The following is a 19,919-nucleotide window of genomic DNA, read 5'->3' as shown; positions in this document are numbered from 1 at the left end:
GATTGGAAGATAGGCTTACAGGAAATCGGGGGGTAGAGAAGGATGTAAGCTGACATCTACTTGGGTGAAATCTATGATAAGCTGGAGGTAAGTATGTGTACAAGGAAGGGAAAAAATGGGGGCATAGGGTTACCTTTGGGTGGGTCTTTGCGGGTTTGAGGTGGGGTAGGGATGGGCAGATGGGTAATATTGCCTGAGACATTGGGGGGAGGGTGGGGCAACGTATGAACATAGGAGATTGTTAGGTGTTGGTTGAGAGTATAATGCTGAGAAAATCTTTTCAAAATATAATTAGGAAAGTTATCTGTTTAAGATACTCAAAGGGGATAGCCTGATGAAAGACAGACTCCTAGGGAATATCTGAATGCTCATTTTGCCAGAGTGGGTTATATCATTGGGTAGAGACCCATATAATGAGAGTGAAGGTAGACCCACATCCTGGGGAGGACTAATGCCATCAAATAGAGGGAACTGTATCTCTCAAGAGAAATGGTGGCTCCCAGGGCATTAGGGCAGTTGAGCAAGTCAAGCCCTCAACACTGTTGCAAGTATCTCTGAACATGGCTCCTCAAGAAATGAAGATTGACTGTCACTGTGGGCCCCAAGGGGAGGGGGAAATAGATATTGAATAGATGGAACCAAAGTAACTGTGAGGGCAAAAGAAGTGTTTTACAAGAGTACACAAGGATGGATATAAAACATACAATATTACACCAAAAACATATAGGGGTTGACAGACTAATTATGTAAACCATAATGTAAAACCTAGGATAACTAAAAATTTAGAAAACTGTATAGCCTAAAGTATAAACCACAATGTAATCACAAATGTTACCTTGTTTGAAAGCTATTGTCTCAATATCTGTACATCAGTTTCAGTAATTTGATATGAATAAGTTAAAAGATTATTGCTGTGGAAGGGAAAGGTTTCATAATGGATATGTGGGAGTACTGTATATTGTATATATGAATTACTGTGATCTAGGGCTCTTGTGAAGAGAAGCTCAATATTTAGGAAAAAAAGAAAAGAAAAAGATAGGATGTAGAATTTTTCCAAATCCATATGTATTCTATATCTAACCTTTAAACTCATCGCTATACTCCATTTTACTATTAAGGGAACCTGGCATTATATTGTGCTTCACTTTTCAGGAAGTTTTGGATCACAGAGTGGTTCAACAATGGCAGTGGAGGGGTACTGGTATGGGATGTTATTGAACAGGGGACCTGTGGTTGACAGGGAATTATACAGGACATGTGTCCAGGGTGCATGGAAATGTTTAAATATACTCATAGTGGAAACAACTAAAAACAACAGCTTGGGGCGTACTGGGTTCCTGGGCAGGGGAGGCTCTGTCATGGTCCCTAGGGGAGCAGCGGCAATCCCCCAGGTGCAACGGCAAGGACCAGGAAGGAATGAGGGTCCAACAGTGAGCCTCTGATACTAATGACTATGCTTGTGAGCCTATACACCTGAAATAAGAACAAGACCTAGAGCAGCACTGTGCCTGGGAGTTACCTCCTGACAGTCTCCGTGTTACTCAAATGTGGCCATTCTCAAAGCCAAACTCAACAGGTAAATGTAATGCCTTCCCCCCAGCATGGGACGTGACACCCAGGGATGAGCCTCCCTAGTGCCGAGGCATCACTACCAAGTACCAGCTGATGATGTAACTAGAAAATGACCTTGAATTAAAGGTTCAATACGGACCAGCAGAATATCCCTGTCTACATATACTAACAGGAGATAAAAATGCTTTTTGACCTAAATTAAGGGGGAAATGGAAAGGATAAATGAGTTTATATGGCTATGAGTCTCTAAAAAAGAGTCTGGAGGTTGTCATAAGGATTGCCCTTATGCACACCTGAGCAGAGTCTCAGAGAAAGATAAAGTAGATATAATCCCAGGTATTGGTTCTTTTGAGGGCTAAAGAGACCCACAGGTTTTATGGCCAAGGCAGATGGAGCTCACTGCCATGTCAGTTGGCCCTTCTTTGGAGTTGGTGTTTCTGTGTGATGGTGCTGGACTCAGATGTGAGCTCTTTTCACAAGCCTTTCCTGTTACTTTACTGGAATTGTAGTTGGTGCTGGGGTTTAAGTTATATCCAGGGGATCTGAACCTCTGGACTGACAATATGATAGCCAGGCCCTGAATCTCAATAGACTCCAGCTCCTACACTCAGGTTTATTGGGCTTACCCCACTCAGCTAACATGGAGTTGAAGAATGTCAACCACCACACCATGGAGCCTAGAGTACCTATAACTGAAAGCAGGAGGATTGCATCCAGTGTCCATGTGGAATCTAAGCCCCCTCTTGACATATGTGGAATGAACACAACCAATCCAAGGTCCACAGGAAGGAGGAATACAGTAAAGGTTAGAGTGGACTTACTGATATTCTATTCATGAACTATTGTGGTTAGTAATCGAGAAAAGGTGGCATTGGTGTGGAAAAAGTAGCCATGGTGGCTGCTGGGTGCGGGGAATGGGAGGAAGAGATCAGATATGGAGGCATTTTCAGGACTTGGAGTTGTCCTGGGTAGTGCTGCAGGGACAATTACCGGATATTGTAGATCTTCCCATGGCCCACTGGATGGAACGTGGAAGAGTATGGGCTATGATGTGGACCATTGACCATGAGGTGCAGCGATGCCCAGAGATGTACTCACCAGATGCAATGGATGTGTCATGATGATGGTGGAGATAGTTGCTGCGGGGGGAATGGTGGGGTGGAGGTGGTGGCGGTGAATGGGGACCTCATATTTTTTTAATGTAATTGTTTTAAAAAAATCAATAAAAAAATAAAAATAAAATTCTATAAGAAAACTTAAAAAAAGAAATAAATAAAATAAAATACCTAGGAATATATTTAACTAAAGAGGTAAAAGACTTATACACAGAGAATTACACAACACTGTTCAAGGAAATCAAAGAAGACCTAAATTTATGGAAGAATATTCCCTGTTCGTGGATAGGAAGACTAAATATTATTAAGAAGTCCATTCTAACAAAACTGATCTACAGAGTCAATGCAATCCCAATAAAAATCAACACAGCATTCTTTAATGAACTACAGAAACCAACTATGAAATTTATTTAGAAGGGAAAGAGGCCCCAAATAGCGAAAGTCATATTGAAACAGAAAAATGAAATTGGAGGAATCACACTACCTGACTTCAATACATACTACGAACTTACAGAAGTGAAAACAGCATGGTTTGGGCACAAGGACAGACACACTGAGCAATGGAACCAAATTGAAAATACAGATATAGATCCTCAAACATACAGCCATATGGTATTTTACAAGGCCACTAAATCCTCTCAACTGGGAGAGAATGGCCTCTTCAACAAATAGGTGCCTGGAGAACTGGATATCCATCTGTAAAACAATGAAAGAGGATTATCAACTCACACCTTATACAAAAATCAACTCAAGATGGATCAAAGACCTAAATATAAGAATCAAGACCATAAAGACCTTGGAAAGCAATGCAGGGAAGCATCTACAGGACTTTTTAATAGGAAACAGTTCACACCAAAAGCACAAGCAGGAAAAGAACAAATAGATAAATGGAACTTCCTCAAAATTAAAGCCTTCTGCACCTCAAAGGAGTTTATCATGAAAGTAAAAAGGGAACCTACACAATGGGAGAAAATATTTGGTAATCATATATCTAATAGACTTATATCTTGCATACATAAAGAACTCCTATATCTTGAAAATAAAAAGAAAAACACCCCATTTTTTTAAAAGGAAAAAAGATATGAACAGGCATTTCTCCAAAAAAGATATATAAATGGCTAAAAAATGATGAAAAATGCTCAAAATCACTAGCTATTAGGGAAATGCAAATCAAAACAATATTGAAATACCATCTTACTCCCATAAGACTGGCAGCTATCAAAAAATCAAAAGACTGCAATTATTGGAGACAATGTGGTGGAATAGGAACACTCATCCATTGCACGTGGGAATGCAGAAGGATCCAGCCATTCTGGAGGACAGTTGGGTGGTTTCTCAAAAAATAGCTATAGATTTGCCATATGACCCACAAATTCCACTGTTGGGTATATACCCAGTAGAACTGAAAACAAGGACACAAACGAATATTTGCTCACCAATGTTCATAGCAACACTGTTCACTATTGCCAAATGTTGGAATCAACCCAAATGCCCATCAACAGATGAATGGATGAATAAAATGCAGTACATACATACAATGGAATACTACTCAGCTATTAAAACAAATACAGTACAAACACATGTGATAACATGGATGAATCTTGAAAACCTTATGTTGAGTGAAGCAACCCAGGCGTTGAAGGACAAATAGTACATGACCTCACTGATATGAAATAAGTAAACCAAGCTGTCTCAGAGAGCTAGAGACAGGATGACAAACGTAAAGGAAATTGGGGTTAAAGGAAGGTTGAGAGCTGACACCTACATGGGTGAAAACTATGATAGGCTGGAGGTAAGTATTTGTACAGGTAAGGGATAAAATGAGGGCATAGTGAAAACTTTGGGTGGGGCTTTGTGGGCTTGAGGGGGGCTACAGATGGGAGGATGGGTCAGATGGCCAAAGAAATTGGGGAGAGTGTGGGGGGAACATGTGAACATAAGGGATTGTCAGGTATATGGTTGAAATTACAATGTAGAGAAAACTCTTCAGAAAATATAATACAGAAGGTTACCTGTTTAAGATGCTTAAGGGTGTCATGTGACACAGGGCAAGCTTCTAGTGAGTGTATGAGTGTTCATTTTGTCATAGTGTATTATATCATTGGGTGGAGATCCATAAAATGAAAGTGAAGGTATACCCAAATCCTGAGGAGGAATGATGTTCTCAAACAGAGGGAATTGTATCTCTTGAGAGAATTGGTGGCTCCCAGTGGGTTAGGGCAGTCAAGAATGTCAAGCCCTCAACATTGTTGCAAGTATCTCTGATTATGGTCCTTCAAGTAATGAAGATTGATTGTCATACTGGACCCTGAGGGGAGGGGGAAAGAGGTGTTGAATGCATGGAATCAGTGTAACTGTGGGGCAAAGGAAGTGTTAAACAAGATCATGCAATGATGGATATAGGACATGTTAAATTACACCAAACATGTATAAAATATAAACAATAATGTAAAACATAAGATAACTAAAAATTTAGAATATTGTATAGTCTAAAATATAAACCAGAATGTAAACCCAAATGGAATCATGTTTGAAAACAATTGTTTCAATACCTGTACATCAACTGCAGGAAATATAATATGAATATGTAAAAAGATCATTGCTGGGGAAGGGAGAAATGGTTTAATGTTGGATATGTGGGAGTATCATATATTGAATATGTGAATTACTGTGATGTAAAACTTTTGTGAAGACAAACTTAATATTTAGAAAAAAGAAAAGAAAGTATATAGACACTGAGGAAGAAATGGAAGAAATTGCCTTTCCACTGTACTTACAGGGCAACACTTACAGCAGTGATGAAAGGAAAAATGTCAGCAACAAAGCCTTTTAATTTTTTAATTTTTTGATACCAAATTTATTTTTCTTTATTTTTCTAAATTACTATGTATTCTATATCTAAACGTTAAACCCATCACTATATTCCATTTTACTCTTAATGGAACCTGGCAATATATTGGGCTTCCTTTTTGAAGAAGTTTTGGACCACAGAGAGATTCAACCATGGCAGGGGGGAGGACCCATGTGAGGTGTTATTGATGAGAGGCACATGGTTGGGAAAGAGTTCTCCAGGGCATGTATACAGGGTACAAAGGAATGTTGGATATTTTCACAGTGTTTACAGTTGGAAATGACCGCTGACAGAGTGCTAAGTGCCTGACCAGGGGACCTCTATCAAATTCACTAATGGAACAGTAGCAATCCCCCAAGTGCAATGACCAAGACCAACAAAGATGTGTGGTCCAATGATGAGCCCTTGATACTGATGGCTCCAATTATGAACCTGTGTGCCTGAAATATGAACTATGCCTAGAGCTGTGTGGTGCCAAAGAGTTACCTCCTGAGAACCTCCATTTTGCTCAAATGTGGCCACTCTCTAAGCCAAACTCAGAATGTAGATGCATTGCCTTCCCCCCAGCATGAACATGACTCCTGGGGAAGAACCTCTCTGGCATCAAGGGATTAATACCAAACACCAACTGATGATGTAAGTAGAAAAAGAACTTGATTAAAGGGGTCAACTCAGACTTGCAGAATATCTCAGCCTAGATGTAATATCAGGTGTTAAAAACTGCTTTTTGACTTTGAATAAAAGAGGGAAAGGGAAAGAACAAGTGAGTTCATATGGCTATGCGTCTCCAAAAAGAGTCGGGAGGTTATCAGAGGGGTGATGCTTATGTAGACCTCAACAGAGTACCAGAGAAAGCCAAGGTAGATGGAAACCAACATGCTGATTCTCCTGAGGGCTGCAGAGACTCAAAGGTTCTGTGAACATAACAGATGGCTCTGGAGTTCAGGGCCATGTCAGTTGGCCCTACATTGGAGTTTGTGTACCTGAGTGTGATGGAGTTGGATTCAGATATGACCTTTCTACACTTGCCTCTTCTGTGATTTTTACTGGACCTGTGGTTGGTGTTTGGGTTGGTGTATACTCAGGAGATCTGAATCTCTGGACTGTCCTTGTGATGGCCAGGCCCTGGGCCTCAGCAGACTTGTAGCTCCTACTCTCTGCTTTGTTGGAATTACCCTGGCCAGCTGACAGGAAGGTGAAGAGGGATGCACCACACCAGGGAGCCAATAGTGCCTACTGCTGCAAGCAGGAGAATTGCATCCATCATCCATTCAGAATCTAAGCCCCCTCTTGATGTAGAGGGGGACTAGACATAACCGTCCTAGGGTCCACAGGATGGAGGAATAGAGTGTGGATTAGAGTGTACTTATTGGTGTTCCTCAGGGGATCTATTATGATTAGTAAGGGAAGAAATTGTAATAGTGATGTGGAGAGGGTGGCCACGGTGGCTGCTGATGGTAGAGAGATGGAAGAAGAGATGCAGTGTGCAGGTATTTTCAGGATTTGGAGTTGTCCTGCGTGGTGCTGCAGGGATGGATGAGGGATGTTGTGTGTCCTGGCATGGCCCACTGGGTGGCTGGGGGAGAGTGTGGACTGCAATGTGGACCACTGGCCATGTGGTACAGTGGAGCTCCAGAATGTATTCACCAGGTGCACTGGATGTGATGTGATGATGGAAGAGGTTGTTGATGTGGGAGAAGTGTGGTGAGGGGGGTGGGGAGTATGTGGGGACCTCATATTTTTGGAATGTAACATTTAAAAGAAAATAAAGAAAAAAGTTTTATATTAATGTTTTTGTATTTCATTTGTTAGTTTTAAAACTATTATTGTTATTTCTTTTTCTTATTAATTTTTTGCTTATTTTGTTGGCTTATATTGGAGAGGTTTTGGATTGCAGAAGGGTCACAACTGTCACAGGGGAGAATCACAGGTGTGGGATGTCAGTGATGGGGGGATGTTTGGAGATGGATGCACCTGTAGCATGCCTCTCAGGCATATGAATGTGTTCAAGGGGTCCTGGGGCATTGTCTCAGTAGGTGGAGACCCAGACAATAATTGAAAGATTATTGAATTCCCATCCTGGGGAGTTCTGCTACATTCTTTAATAAGATGGAAAAATTCCCAGAGTACAAGGGCAGTACCTAGTGAAAGAAGATGAAACATTACATCAGGCACTTGATATTGATGACTGTACTTATGAATCTTTCCTTGTGAAAATGAAACTTAGTCTAATACTATATATTGCCTAAGATTTACCTCTGAAAACCTCCCCTCTTTGCTGCTCAAATGTGGCTTCTCTCTATGATAAACTGAGCATATTAATGCAGTACTTTGCCCCCTGGCATGGGACATGACTCCTGGGGATGAGCCTCTGGCAGTAAGGGATTATTGTCAAGTGCCAAATAGGAAGACATACAGAAAACGTACTTGACCAAAAGGGTAAATGTTAAATACAAATGAGTTTTTATGGCTAAGAAATTTCAAAGTGAATTGGTAGGTCATTCCAGAGGTTACATTTATGCACACCTCAGCAGGATCTCATTGATGGCCACAATAAACTGTGGGGGTACTGAGGGCTCCAGAGATATCCAGGCACTACAAGCAGAGCAGACAAGCTCAGGAACTTGCTACCCTATCAGTGGGTCTCACTTTGGGCTTTGTGATCCCCAGTATAATAGAGTAAGCCTCATTTGCAGTTTGCCTACACGTGGCTCTTCTGCACCTTATATCAGAACCTAAAATTAGTAATATACACGCTAAATATATGTCCCAGATACTTTCATATTTGGTCTAGTAATATTCCAGTTGAGCCCTGAATCTCAACAGAGTTTCAACACCTACTTTCCAGTTCATTGGACTCACCCAGGAGAACTAACAAGGAGTAGATGATGGACAATGACCATCCTCAGAACAGAGAGTGTCTGCAACTGCAAGCAAGAATTTCCACCCATCTGCCCCATGGGACCTAAACACCCTCTCAATTGGAAAGAGAGTGGACATCACCATCCCAAAATCCTTGATTGAGGAATGAAAAATGGACTGAAGTAGACTTATTATTATTTTATTGTAGAATTTTATTATTGTAGCAATGGAAGAACTTTTATTTTTTATATAAAGACAGTGGCCACAAGAGGTTTGAGGGGAGAGAGAGGGAAGAGTGGGTGTAAAATGGGAGTGTTTTCATGACACTGGAATTGTCCTGCATGACAGTGGAGTGACATATAGAGGCCATTGTGTATTTTGCCATAGCCCACATAATTGTCTGGGATAGAGTGTAAAGTACAAGGTAAATCATGTCCACGGTTAGTAGCAATGCTTCAATAAGTTTTATCAATTGTAACAAATGTACCATACTAATGAAAGTTTCTGTTAATGTTGAAAAGTGGAGGAGGTGGAAGGGTGCAGCATATGGGAATCCCCTATGTTTTTCACATAACATTTATGTAATCTAAAGTTTCTCAAGAAAAATTTAAAAGATAATATTTAACACACACACAAAGATAACTCAAAGGTCATCTGTAATTTTGAAGTCACAAAACATTTTTTCCTTTCAAAGAAATGGCCATGTTAAGAGTTAGCCTCAAGCTCTCAATAAAACATTACACCAACCTGCAGAAAAAAGAAATTACATTTGAGGCATACAGCAAAAGTTTGAAATGACAGAAGGAAGAATTATCAAATTAAAAGACAAAAGAGCTGAAATTGAAAAGAGAGAAAGAAGAACAGAGGAAGAAAAGACTGGAAAAATGGAGCAGGAGCTCATTGAATTGAATGACAGCATGAAGCCCACCAGCATACAAGTCAGGGGGTTCCAGAGGAGAAGAGAAGGAAAGATAGGCAGAAATATGTTTGAGGAAATAATGGTCAAACATTTCCCAATTCTCATGAAAGACGTGAGTATACATTTCCAAGAGGCACAACATATTACAAACAGGACAAATCTGAATAGATCTTTCCCAGGGAAATACTAATCAAAATGTCAAATGCCAAAGATAAAGAGAGAATTCTGAAAGCAGAAAGAAAAACTTGATCTACTACATAAAAGGGATGTCCAGTAAGTCAGCCTGGACTTCTCATCAGAAACCAGAGAGGGGAGAAGACAGTGTGGGAAATATTAAAGCTATTGAAAGATAAAAACAACCAACCCTCAATTGTTTATCCAGAGAAGTTGTCCTTCAATAATGAAGAATTTAAACTATTCACAGATAAGCAGAAACTAATAGAGTTCATAAACAAGAGGGCTGCCCTATAAGAAATGCTAATAGGATTTCTACAGCCTAAAAGAAAGGAAAGAGACAGAATTGGAGTGTATAGAAATGAAGATTATCAGAACAGGTAACCAAAAACATACAAAGACAGACCAAAACACCATGTGATATATGAAAGACAAATGTCAAAGTAAGAAATGACTATACAGTAATATCATTGAATGTTAATGGGTTAAAACCCTCAATCAAAAGACACAGTTTGAAAAACTGGATAAAGAAATAAAAAACACATCCATATGTTGTCTACAAGATAATCACCTTAGACCAAAAGATGCAAATATGATGAAAGTGAAAGGTTGGAAAAAGATACTCCATGCAAATACTAACCCAAAAATAAGCAAGAGTAGCTATACTAATATTGGGCAAAACAGACTTTAAATGCAGGAAGGTTATAAGAGATGCAGAAGTCCATTATATGTTAATGAAAGGGGCAATCCACCATGAAGAAATAGCAATCATAAATATCTATGTGCCTACCCAGGTGCCACAAAACATATGAGGCAAGCTATGGCAAAAGTAACAGAAGAAATAGGTGTCTCTACATTAGTAGATGGAGACTTCAAAATACCACTTACATCAATAGTTAGAACAACTAAGCAGAGGATTAACAAGGAAATGAGAACATGAATAATATGATAAATGAGCTAGATCTAACAGAACATATACAAATACAGAACATTGTACCTCAAATCAGCAGGACATACATTCTTCTCAACTGCTGAAAGAACATTCCACAGGATAATTCATGTTGGATCACAAAATAAGTCTCAGTAAATTTGAGAAGACTGAAATTACACAGAGCACGTTCTCTGAACATAATGGAATTAAGCTGGAAAACAATAATAGGTAGGAAAGGGGGGAATTCGCAAATATATGGAGGCTAAATAATACTCTCTTAAACAAGCAGTGTTGCAAGAGAAATTAGCAAATTCCTCAAGGGAAATTAAAATGAGAACACAAATTATCAAGCTTAGGGGAAATAAAATAATATAAAATAAAACAAAACTTATGGGATACAGTGAAGGTAGTGCTGAGAGGGAAATTTCTAGTCCTAAATGCCTACATTAGAAAGAAAGAAGGAGATAAAATCAAAGACCTAAGTGACCACATGCTGGAACTAGAAAAAGAACAGCTAATTAATCCCTAAGCAACAGAAGGAGAGAAATAACAAAGATTAGAGCAGAAAACAATGAAATTAAGAAAAAAGAAATAGAATCACCAAAACCAAAAGCTGGATCTTTGAGAAGGTCAGTAAAGTCAACAAACCTTTAACTACACTAAAAAAGAAGTAAGATATAAATAAATAAAGTTAGGAAAAAAAGAGGAACATTATTACCGACCCCACAGAAATAATTTTTAAAAAATGATCATCAGAGGATATTATGAAAAACTCCTGTCAACAAATTAGCAAACCTAGGTGAAATGGACAAATTTCAGAAAGGAATGAAGAACCTTAAATGTCTTCAGAATACTAGAGGTCAACAAACCAGTCACAAGTTAAACTACTGAATCAGTCATCAAAATCTCCCCACAGTGGAGCCAGTGTAGTTCAGTAGATCAGCAGTTCCTTACCACATACAAGGTCCCGGGGTTCAATACTCAGTCCCAGTAACTAAAAAAAAAAAAAAAAAAAAAAAAAAATCTCCCAACAAAGAAAAGAACAGGACCAGACAGTGACACGGGTGAATTCCACCAAACAATTTGAAAAGAATTAATACCAATCTTGATTAAACACTTCCAAAAAAAATTGAAGAGGAAGGAAAACTACCCAACTTATTTTATGAAGCCAACATCAAAACCATATAAAGATAATACAAAAAGAGGAAATTACAAACCAAATTACTAATGAATATAGATGCAAAAATTCTCAACAAATACAAATCAAATCCAAAAGCATATTAAAACAAATATATACCACATCAAGTGTGTGTTATTCCTATTCTGCAAGAGCAGTTCAACATAAGGAGATCAATTAATGTAATAAAGCACATTAAAAAATTGAAGGGAAAAACACTTGATCATGTCAATTGATGTTTTAGGAAAAGCATTTGACAAAATCTAGCATTCTTTTTTGATAAAATCACTCTGAAAGCTAGGAATAAGAGTAAAATTCCTTAGAATGACAGAGGGAATATATGAAAAGCCCACTGCCAAAGGTAAAAACTTTCCCCCTAAGAACAAGAATAAGGCAAATATATCCACTGTCACCACTGTTATTCAGCATTGTACTAGAAGTTCTAGCTAGAGAAATTAGGCAAGAAAAAGAAATAAAAGACATTCAAATTGGCAAATAAGAAGAAAAACTTTTACTATTTAGAGATGGCATGATCTTATATTTAGAAAATTCCTAAATATCTATGACAAAGCTACTAGAGCTAATAAATGAGATCATCAAATTGGCAGGACACAAGATCAAATATGCAAAAATACAGTAGTACTGAAGAATCTGAGGTGGAAATCAAGGGGGAAATTCCATTTACAATAGCAACAAATATCAAATAACTAGGAATTAGTTTCACCAGGAATGTAAAGGACCTGTATTCAGAAAAACTGAAAAACAGTGCTAGTGAAATCAAAGAAGATGTAAACAAATGGGAGGATTCTTGGATTGGAAGACTAAGTATCAGAAAAATCTCACTTCCATCCAAATTGACTTTTTAATTATTTTTTATTTAAAGATACACAGATCACAAAAAATGTTACATTAAAAAATATGATGTTCCCACACCCCACACCCCACTCCTCCCACACCAACAGTCTCTTTCATCATTGTGGTACATTCATTGCATTTGGTGAACACATTTTGGAGCACTGCTGCACCACATGGATAACAGGTTACATTGTAGTTTACACTCTCCACCAGTCCATTCAGTGGGTTATGACAGGATATATAATGTCCAGCATCTGTCCCTGCAGTATCATTTAGGACAACTCCAAGTACTGAAAATGCTCCCACATCTCATCTCTTCTTCGCTCTCCCTAACCTCAGCAACTACTGGAGCCACTTTCTCCACATCAATGCTACAGTTTCTTCCATTACTAATCACAATAGCTTTATAGTTGAATACCAGTAAGTTCACTCTAATCCATATTTTATTCATCCATTCTGTGGACCCTGGGATGGTGATGTACACTCCACCTGTACATCAAGACGGGCTTATATCCCACATGGATGATGGATGCGATTCTCCTGCTTGTGGTTGTAGGCACTCTCGGTTCCCTGGTGTGGTGGTTGACCAATTTCACCTCCCTGTTAGCTGACGTGTGTAAGTGCAACAAACCGGAGAGTAGGAGTTGCAACACTGCTGAACCTCAGGGCCCAGCTGCCCAATGGCCAGTCCAGAAATTCAAGTATCTTCTGGGTATACACCAACCCCAGCACCATGACAGATTCTGTAAGAAAGACAGAAGAGACGTGTAGAAAGGTCACATCTGAGTCCAACTCCATCACACTCTAGGAACACAAATCCCCATATTTATAGAGTCAACACAATCTCAATTAAAATTCCAATGGCATACCTAACAAAAATAGAGGAGTCAATTATTAAATTTATTTTGAAGGGAAAGGAGACCTGAATAGCCAAAAGCACCCATAAAAAAGAAGTGCAAATTTGGAGGACTCATGGTTCCTTACCTTAAAGTTTTTTACAAAGTTACAGTGGTCAAAACAACATGTAATAGAAAGACAGACACACTAATCAATGTAAATGAACTGAGAGTTCAGAAACAGACACTCACCGATATGGTCAACTGATTTTTTATAAGCCTACCAGATCCACTTTCATGGGACAGAACAGTCTTTTTAACAAATGGCACTGGGAGAACTAGATACCCATAACCAAAAGAATGAAAGAGAATCCCTATCTCACTCCCTGCATAAGAACTCAAAATTATATCAAAGACCTAAACATAAAAGCTAGGACTATCAAAATTCTGAAAGATAATGTTGGAAAACAATTTCAAGATTTGGTAGCAGGAGATGGGTTATTATACCTCACACCCAAACATGAAAAACAAAAAGGAAAAAATATATATAAATGGGACCACCTCAAAATTAAGCACTCTTTCACCACACAGGACATTCTCAAGAGGGTGAAAAGTAACCTAATCAATGGAAGAAAACATTTTGAAATCATATATCCGACAAGGTTTTAATACCTATGTAGAATATGCAAAAAGATCCTACAACTCCACAATAAAAAGTCAAATGAACCAATTAAAAAATGGACAAAAGACCTGAATAGACTTTTTTCTAAGGAGTAAATACAGATGAAAAGATGTTCAACCTCACTAGCAATTAGGGAAATGCAAATCAAAACTACTATGAGACATCATTTAATACCTATTAGAATGGACACTGAAAAAAAACACAGAAAACTTCAAGTATTGGGAAAGATGTTGAGAAATAGGAATGCTTATTCGCTGTGGCAGGATGCAGCTGCTATGGAGTGCTTGCAGTTCCTAAAGCTAAACATACATTTGCAATGTGACCTGGCAATACCACTATGGACAACACTATCTTGCATATCTCACCCTAGTCCCTCCCTTGGATAAGGGAATTCCAAAGAGTATGGATGACTTCTGAGTCCCTGAGACTGACAACTTCACTGTGGAGACCAAATTATACCTCTGGTTGATGTCTCATTTACACATGAGAAGGCAGAGATGATGCAAAATTCTGATGATGAAAGTGCCCAATCTCCAAAGTCCCAGATTCCTGATATGAAAGAGGATCCTGGCTTCTGACAAGGGCCCAGATTCCTAATAGAGATGGAATTTGAACTCAACACTGAAGGGTTGGTAGCATTTGACTCATGAGTGCAGAAGCACTAGGTTATGAGATGAGAAAGGGCTCAGCACATTTAAAGACCAGGAAGGAAGGCAAACCGGGCAGGGAGTGGAGACATGGAAAGAAACAAGGTTGGACCGTAAAGTGGTCTGGTTATCAACAGATTTAGAATGAATGAAGTGAAGAGTTCATGAAAATCCAATGCCCAGTCACCACCCACTAGGGGTCATCAGACTCTCGGGGGGTGGGATCCCAGAATCGGTAGTTTCCACAGCTCTCCAGGAGACTCGATTCACAGCAGCCAAGGCTGAGAACCACTGATGTCGACCTCGGAGGCCATGACAAAGAGTCTGGATTCTATTCTACATGCATTGAGCAACCTTTGAAGAATTCAGATCAGAGTAACTGAGTTAACAAAAAAAGAGTGTCTTTTACGTTAAGATTGCTGCAGCTGCTGTGTGAACGATAATTTGGAAGATTTGTTGCTTCTCAACCATCTATGTAACTATGCTTCCCCTAACAGAAATTATTATGTATTAAGCTCTTATAAGATTCCCAGGCAAAATGGTAATTTTTCTATACTATTTCACAATCTATTCACAATATTTGATATAGAGAAATGGCATATGAAATTATATTTTTGTCTTTTCAGTGAAACTTTTATTTAGAATACTACTCAATTCACCATCTAATGTCTTACATATAATACCATCAAGACAGGAATTTTCTTCCTGTCTTGAAAACTAGGAAAACTTAGTCACATTAGAAACTGGATTTTTTTCCCCAGGATGAGAGGCCTGTATGTTTGTATTTAGCTTCTTTCATTGGCTTTCAGGAAGCTCTGAGTCAGATTTTATATTCAATGTCAACACTAGTTTTTGTTTTTTTCTTTTTAAGTAAAGTTTACTGAAGAAAAATTTACATACAGCAAAATCACCCTTTGTAGTGTATACTTCTGTGAGTTTGGTCCAAAGCATAGTTGTATAACTACAAAACATTCAAGATGTAGAACAGTTCTATAAACTTAAAAAAATCCCTTATGCTAATTTGTAGTCAACCTTCCCTCATTCCCATCTCTGGCAACAACGAGGCTGTTTATAATCTAACAGTTTTGGCTCATCCAGAATGCTATATAAATGAAACCCTACTGTGTGAAGTCTTTCAAGTCCACTTCTTTCATTACATAATGCATTTGAGATTTGTCCAACTTGTTGCATGTATTCATGCATCACTCCTTTTTAGTGCTAAATAGTATTCCATTGTGAAGATTTACCACAGTTTGCTTATTTATTCACCAGTTTCAAGACATTTGGACTATTTCCAATTTTAAAGATTATGATTGCTATAAAGATGTGTGTGCAGTTTTTGTGCAAACATATGGCTTCAATTCATTTGGGCATGAAATACCTAGGAGTGGGATTGCTGAGTCATAATGCAGGTATATGCATAAATCTATAAGAAAGAGTCAACAGTTTCCCAAACAGCTGTGCCATTTTACATCCCTCCTGTAATGCATGACCATGCCAGTCGCTCAACCTGGTGTTGTCAGATTATTGGAACCTTCTTCAATGACGTTCCCACTCAAAATTTTTCCTTGCATTTATTGAGTTGTTTCTTTACTTATTAAGAGTTTCTTATACTTTTTGAATGCAACATTTAAAATTTTAAAAAAGATGTAGACACTGAGGAAGGAATGGAAGAGATTGCCTTGCCACTGAAATGTCTACAACAGTGAAAGGGATAATTAGCTTGTGGCATAGTTACACATTGGAACTGTGCTCAGTAAGGAGACACAACACCCCACAACTACACCCAACACTGTAGATGGATCTTATAAAAATGATGCTAAGCAGAAGAAACCAAATGCAAAAGGTACATTCTTATATGTTTCTATCCATATGAAATTCAAAAACAGAACTAAAATAAAGTTAGACATTGGGATGGGGTCCTCTTGGATCAGGGTGGGGTGGGGTGATGACTGGGAGGGCCAAGAAGAGGGTCTGGATCTCTGCACTATTCTGTCCTCCATTTGTGCAGTGCTGCTTTGTGAGAGCTGTACGATTACGACTTGTACACTATTCTGTATGTATATTATATTTCAAAATAAGTTCATCTAGAGGAATGTCTAAGACCCAGTTTACAGGTAAGAGAGGCTGAGAAGAATAAGGAACAGGTCGAGGCCGTTCAGCTGGTAAACGGTGGGCAGGGATCAAATCCCTCCTGCCTAAACCCCCCTCTGAAGCCCCCACTGCTTTCCTTCCAGCGCTAACGGGGCTCTACAGACCCCGTGGTCAGACGTGCTCCTTCCCCGCCTCCACCCCCTAGTGAGGAGCACCAGGTATGGAAACAGAAGGGCGCAGGCTTCAGCAGGGCACAAAGGACAGCGCTGAGAGCCCAGGTAAGAAATGTCATGTATTTGGTGTGGGGTGGGGAAGCAGGTCAAACCCACTTTGATTCCCCTACCCACTTCTGTGTGGGCACTGAGCCTTGCCCTCTCCTTCTCCCACCCATCCAGCTAACACTCACTGAGTTTGCTCTCAGCAAACACTCATAAGGAAGTACAGAGACACCTAAGGCAGCATTCCTTCCCTCAAACAACAGATAATCCAGTTTTTCTACTCTTTTTCCTTTCCCTCTTTCAACCTAGAGCAGTGGGTGCGAAAGCACGGTGGTGGGAAAACTGGATAAGGAGACCACTTGCTCTCCTTCCTCTTAAGAATATTCTCTATTATCACATTTTTTAAACTTAGAAGGTCTGAGTAGAGTTCAGAAAGGCTAAATACCTTCCCTTCAAATTACATGAACTTACACATCCCTGGGAGCCACAGTCAACAATTAAGGGCTCCCTCTTTCTTTTTTACCCCACAGATATAAAACAACCTTTATTCAACCACTCCCACCCCACACAAGGCTTAAGTCTCAGCTGGAACTCTACCCACCAGTGTTACTCCAAAAATCAGAAATTCCAATCACTTTTGCACTCACACTATCTGCTCGTCTTCTTCTCTTTTTAGGAGGCACTGGGAACTGAACCCGGGACCTCCCATGTAGGAGCGGGGTGCACAACTGCTGGATCCACCCCCGTTCGTTGCTTGTTATGTCTCCATCTGTGTTTCCTCATTGCATCATCTTATTGCATCAGCTTGCTGTCTTCTTTATGAGGCACCAGGACCAAATCTGGGGACTCCTATGTGATAGGGAGGCACCCAACTTCTTAAGCCACATCAACTTCCTCATCACTGTTCCATGGAACAGCCTGATGGACACCGAAGGCAAAGGCTTTCAAGAATATTCCACCTCTGGCATTATGGAAATTTTGCTGCTCAAACACCAGGGGAATGGTAGACTCCAAAGGGCCATGCACCATGGTGGGAAGACATCACAGCTGAGATTTGTCTCCAACAGGAACCCTGCTGAGGTCCAACATGTTCAGAGTCTGCTCCCATACTGCTCTGGAGCTACAACTATTCCTCAACATTGAAACTAAGCTGAGTGTCAGCAGGTTTTACACAAGATGGGAGCTCAGCAGACATTCTCACCTGACTCTCCAATGCTCTTCCATTAAATTCAACTCATACTGCCCTCACCCCTAGTTCCTTAGGCATTCAGCTCTTCAGTAAAAACTTAGCCTTTGTTTCTCTAATTGAACATCCTGTATACTCAGAGCCTCTGAAAATCTGAATCTTAAATTTTGCTTTCCGTTAAACAAGCCACACATGGCCAGGTGGCTGCAATATTAGACAGTGCAGACAAGACGCCCAGTATACGAGATTCAGGAGGGGGCAAGCAATGGTCTGAAATTTCTATTACCTTCCTCTGTAGACCAAGCAGAGGCCTCAGACCATTTCAAAACTTTTCTCCCAGGCACTGAAGGAATGCACAGGGTCACTGCAGACCCAAGCATGCTGGAGGCTTGCAAGCCCCTCGTCTTTCTGTAATTCAACTATGAACCTGACGTCAGCTTCTCTTCAGAAAGCAACATTCTGAAACCAGAACCTCCAGGACCCAACAAGTAAAACCAGGTGTCTTGGGATGAATTGTGTCCCCTGAAAGGGTATACTGAAGTGTGAACCTCCCCATACTGTGACCGTGGCCTTATTTAGAAATAGGGTCTTTGCAGATGCACTTAGTTCACATAAGGTCCTGTTGGACTGGGGTGGCCCTAATCCAGTGACTGGTGTCCTAGTAAGGAGGGGGTGATTGGAAACCCCAGCTCGGGAAGGTCAGGTGGGGAGCACAGGGACACACCTGCAAGCCAAGGCATGCCAAGCCTGGCTGGAAGCCCCGGGAGCTGTGGGAGAGGAAGGGCGGTTTCTCCCTCTGAGCCTCCAGAGGAGCCAACCCTGCAACACCCTGATTTTCAGCTTCTGCTCCCCAGGACCGTGAGAGAATACATTTGTGTTTGATTTTTAGTTCAATAAAGCTTTTCTGACAGGCTGACATGAGCAGAGGTTGTCCCAGGAGCTGGAGGGAAGGGAAGGCGGGCAGAGCATCCAGCATCCCTCGGTGGTTCCCTGGCCTTCACAGACTGTGCTGATGGTGGGGATTTTCCAGGTGGCTGGTGGACAGGTGGTGGAATCCCGAGCTGACCCAGGCAGTTTCTGCTGTTTTTGGTCACGAAGTTTGTGCCCTTTGTTGCAGCATCGCTACGAAACTAACCCCATGGGGCTGGCAAAGAAGAGCGCCCAGCTCCCCAAGTGCAAAACATTGCTGAATTTTGTCAGACAGTTTTTTTTGTGTAAAAAGCAGAACTCAAAATCGATAAACTGTGATTCTTAGCCTAGATGATTTCCAAGCAACGAGTTCAGTCATGTCCCAGGTTCATCTTGCTATGTATACAAACTACATGAGGAAAGGTAAAATGGTAATGTGAAAAAAAATCTGAAAAATTCAATGGTAAGTTGAAGAATTATGATTTGGGTAATACTTCATCTGTCTAGATTGCAAAAGATGCTAAAAGTAAGATGTCAACTGCAAAGAAAGAATGAATTGTAGATAAGATCAAGGGAGACTTGATAACTTTTGCAAGTGCAAAAACATTAGGCATGTGCATATGGATCACTTCAAACAAGGAGCAGAGATGAGGAACAGAGATGGGAATATCCTGGAAAGATCTGTGGAGGACCCTCTTTTCTATTGATACGTGAAATAGTCAGAAGACATGTGCAAATTTAATACCTGATACTCCTTTATATCAGGTATTAAATTTTCAATAATTCACTTATTTGTTCTAATATAAAATAAAAAGTTGTATAATTCACAGTAGTTACATTATTAAACCTGATGTGTGTATATATATTATCCAACATACAAGCAATAGATGA

The 19,919-nt window shown here is 39.8% G+C and overlaps 1 non-coding gene and 1 gene segment (V, D, J or C); both read right to left on the bottom strand.

Moving 5' to 3' along the window:
• The window catches only part of LOC131273778 (immunoglobulin kappa variable 3-20-like), a 1,006,205-nt gene that overhangs the window by 354,665 nt on the left and 631,621 nt on the right, over positions 1-19,919 (bottom strand).
• LOC131274142 (small nucleolar RNA SNORA9) lies at positions 18,384-18,514 on the bottom strand. The gene has a single exon (XR_009181354.1). It is a non-coding gene; the product is annotated as a small nucleolar RNA SNORA9 (small nucleolar RNA).

Source organism: Dasypus novemcinctus, chromosome 17 (genome assembly GCF_030445035.2).
Source record: "Dasypus novemcinctus isolate mDasNov1 chromosome 17, mDasNov1.1.hap2, whole genome shotgun sequence".
NCBI lineage: Eukaryota > Metazoa > Chordata > Mammalia > Cingulata > Dasypodidae > Dasypus > Dasypus novemcinctus.
Note: the sequence above shows the minus strand (reverse complement) of the source record. Positions and strands in the feature narration are given on the sequence as shown.